Here is a 4,225-nt window from a genome sequence, read left to right as displayed (position 1 = left end):
ATCTATAAAATGAGTGAAGAAGGAAATAGCAAACCAGTTCAATATCTTTGCAAAGAAAATCCAAATGGAATCATGAAGAGTCAGAAACAACTGAAACAACTGAATAACATATAGATATGTATATATATATATATAATAAATTACAGTTCTCATGTCATAATTTTATTATCTATAAAATATAATGAAACTTTACAATAAGAATATTTTTAGCTATCATGGTTAGTCTCAAACAACTTAATGTTTTTGCAATGCAAGTAAATACAATAATTATCCACCACAAATTAACATGAAGGGGAAAAATAAAATTTCTATATATTGTGACTGTCCATATCCAAAAGAATATAAATTTCTATGCTTTCAGTTGAGTTGTATGTTAATTTCTTCAAGCATATCATTTTTAAATGGAAATAATTCTGAAACTATTATATTCCCTCAACTTTTTGTTTAACAGTTAAATGGGTTTTTGTAGAGTCTACAAATAACTAGTTCCATGAAATTATGAATTGATACTTGCTTAGAAAAATCTTCCAGATATTTATCCAAAAATATATGTTCATGAATTGATATTCATGAACCATCATCATCATCAATATTTCCTTGTTAATTGGGAATGTCCATGGTTTTCCCGCTTTTCTCCACTGGATCATCTCTTCAAAAGCATTCTGAGGAAGCTGATTTACTCTGGCAAATTGCTTAGTAAATCCAACATCCTAACTGTGTGGGTGATGTCCCTTTCAGGTGCTTCTTTAAGCATTTTCTCAACAGCAAGGAAAACATTAAATTCCTTCCCTTCAAACAATCCATTTCTTTTTCTAGAATCAAGATCCAACAATTCTTTGTATTCAAAAACCCATGCCCTTCATAAAACTGAATCTGATGGTCTGGCCTGGCATAAATTTGAGGTTTAGATGACCCGGGAGTTTTCATATTTGAAATTGTCACTGAAACTTATTGTATTTGTTTCTCTTACTTGGTGTGCTCTGAAGTCTTTTTTCATGTTTCCTTAATTGACCAAGTAACTGATTTGACTGACAGCTTGTCAAAAGGAAAAAAAGAAATCAGCAACAGAAGTTGCAGCAACCACTAATTCAAGACTCAGTGACTGATGACTCTCAGGTACAGAATCTTTCACAGCTTTCTGAGCCATACTACTTGTCCTTTTCAGTTTTTTTAACTTCTTTCTTGCTTTATGTCTTGGTTGTGTGAATTTTTATGGCCCATAACACATTTGGTAGACTTAATTCAGCTTTCATATACCTTATAATATTCACCAAGTTGTTATTTGTATTTTCTTTTTCATTATGCTGGTTTTCTACACTATTTTCAGAAATCTTTGCACTAGGAACAGAAGACTGATCTCTTTTTTTGTGTAAAACATGCTGTTTGGGTCAAAACACCTTTGAATTTTGTATTCTGTCCTGGTTGGGTCAGCAGCAGCCATATTCCCCAAGCCTCCATTGCTGCTTCAGAGCCACTAGGGGTTCAGGGAAGATGGGGGTGGTAGGGGTGGCTGAGCCCACAGGCTGACATATGGGAGAACATTGGGGTGGTGAATGAGGAAGCCTACTGCCTGTTGCATATTTTATTGTTTACTCGTGGAGGCAAAGAAGAAAAGTTATAGTGAAATTTTCAATCACTAATAGTGATTTAGTAAACATTTATTAAGTTCCTAATAAATGCTCAGCATTGTTCTAAACACTGGGGATATGAGGAAAGGCAAAAGACAGCTCACAATCTCAGGGAGCTCATGCTCTAATGGGGGAGAGAAATGCAAACAACTATGTACAAAGAAGCTATAAATAGTATAAATTGGAAATAATCAAGAGAGGGAATCCATTAGAATTCAAGGAATTAGGAAAGGCTTCCTGTAGAAGATGAGAATTTAGTTGAGATGTGAAGGAAGCCAGGGAAGCCGAGAGGCAGAGATAAGGAGGGAGATTACTCCAGACATGGAAGACAGACAATGAAATATCTGGAGTTGGCAGAAGGTGTATCTTGTTCAAGGAACAGTAAGGAGGCTAATGTTACTGGAACACAGACTATAAAGGCAGATACGTGGTATAAGAAGACTGGAAAGGGAAAGAGGAAAGGCAGGTTATGAAGACCTTTGAATTCCAGATGATTTTATTTGATGTTGAAGGTGAAAAGGAGTCATTGGGGTGTATAAGATTGTGACAAAAAGAATATTGTTTATATTTTCCTTGGGTTTACAATTCTAGTCAGTATTTGAAAAAGTCTGATGTTGGTAACAGCCTCTTTGCATCATACCCCAGTTGCTGAATAAGTTCAAGTTAGGATACCCTGTCTCCTCTTCTCTCACAGTGCCCTGTCTTATCTGCTGCTTTTGTTTTCTAACAGTGCAAAATATACCATCCCCTTTACTGAAAATCTGAAATGATTCCAAGTTTTCACCAAATATATGGCATCAGAGAGCTAGAAATCACAGACTATCCAGAAACAAAACATTATAAAAATAATAAATTAATATAAAAATGAGAACTTTAAATCATCATTTTGGAATTTAAGTCTCTAAAAAGTGAAAAATGATTTGTTCAAAGAGAAATGATTCTCTTCAAGCTTTGTATTTATTTTAGTTTAGATGCTTATAGGATCTTAAATCTATAGCTAGAAGGATCCCCAAGTATATGTAGTACAATTCTATTATTTACAAAAGAGGAAATTGAGGTTTAAAGATGTTCAATGATTTCCCCAAGATCAAAAATATAACAAATAGCAGAGGTAGGGCTTGAACACAGGCCTTCTAACTACAAAGCCAATCCATTTAGAAGGTACCACTACAATATGATGACTCGGAGACTGAAGATTTTTCTGTGACTAGACTTCCCTGTATAAGAGCTTAATTTCACTCCAGATATATTAGTTGTATTTCCTTTAGTAAATTATTCAATCTGTATGAAACTCAGTTTCCTCATCTTGTTTTTAGTACCTACTTTGTGGCGATATTGTAAAGATCAAGCAAGATAATGTATGCAGTGTTTTGTAATCATTATATGCTAATTAATATAGGTAGTAAAGGTAAAAATCATATCCCTTCTGCATTTTTCTTAACACATTAGCTGCATAACAGAATGCTTTCTCTCCTCATATATCTACCTATCTCCTAACTTTTTTGGATTTCCTTGAAGTCTCAGCTAAAATCTCATATTTTATAGGAATACTTTCCTTATTCCCCCTTAATTCTAGGTCAGTCTGTTGATTATTTCCAATTATTCCTGTATAGAACTTGTATAAATCCCATTTTCTTATCTGTAAAATGGGGTTACAATATACTACCTCCTCATGGGATAGTTATGGAGAAAGTGTTTTGTAGTCTTCAAAAGGCTATGTGATATGTTTTATTATCATCATAATAATTAAGAAATCTGTGTATCATGTTGGGTGTTTCAGACAAAATCTATAGTCATAGTTGGTACATCAAAAAATCAAGAAGCCATTAAAGGAGATCAAAACCTTGGAATGCCAAGTACTTTGGGAAGTACATGAAGGAAAAAGTTGTCATGTCATATCTCAGCAATGAGCTCTCGATAAGGACCCTAAACCTGGATAATGAAGCTAGAACATTGCCTGTTTTAAAAGGAGTCTTAGAAGACCCTGAAAACTAAAAGATTTAAACATTATCAGAAATATTTGAAATTCTGAGTACAATATAGCAAATTAAATACTAACAGTGATTATGATAAAGACTGGTGCTCATATCATGTCGTAACAAACATAGTAAAGGAAAACCTTATTTATCATAAGACAAGAGATATATAGTGAATAGGAAATCAACTGAAAATGTAGACTCTCTGATGCTGGCTTCCCTGGATTATCCCCATGGGTTTAACGATGTTGTTTGAATTATGGTAAAAATTAGAGTTCTCTCAAAAAAAATCAAATTGGGAACCAGAAAAAAGCAGGCAAAAACAAAATTCCAAGTCATCAATCAACAAATATTCATCAAGTACCTACTATATGCAAGGCACTATGATAGAAACTACAGGAGATATAATAAATATATTTTTAAAAATCTTTATTCTACTTGAGTTATATACTATGTGTGCAGGTATAATAAAAATGTTGTCGTTTTCTTACATTTTTGCTTTTTGTCTTGTTTTACCTTTTTTTTGATTGCTCATATTTTGATCTGATCTATTTCTTTGATATAGGTAACACCAGAGAAGAAAATTCTCTACCAGTGCTGATTCAATATACTTTACTGCTT

The 4,225-nt window shown here is 33.3% G+C and overlaps 1 pseudogene; it reads right to left on the bottom strand.

The window, feature by feature from the left end:
- Window positions 1-357: 357 nt before the first annotated feature.
- On the bottom strand, window positions 358-1,542 carry LOC114029873 (annotated as a pseudogene).
- Between the last annotated feature and the right edge of the window lie 2,683 nt (window positions 1,543-4,225).

Source organism: Vombatus ursinus, unplaced genomic scaffold, assembly GCF_900497805.2.
Source record: "Vombatus ursinus unplaced genomic scaffold, bare-nosed wombat genome assembly UNPS02014942.1, whole genome shotgun sequence".
NCBI lineage: Eukaryota > Metazoa > Chordata > Mammalia > Diprotodontia > Vombatidae > Vombatus > Vombatus ursinus.
Note: the sequence above shows the minus strand (reverse complement) of the source record. Positions and strands in the feature narration are given on the sequence as shown.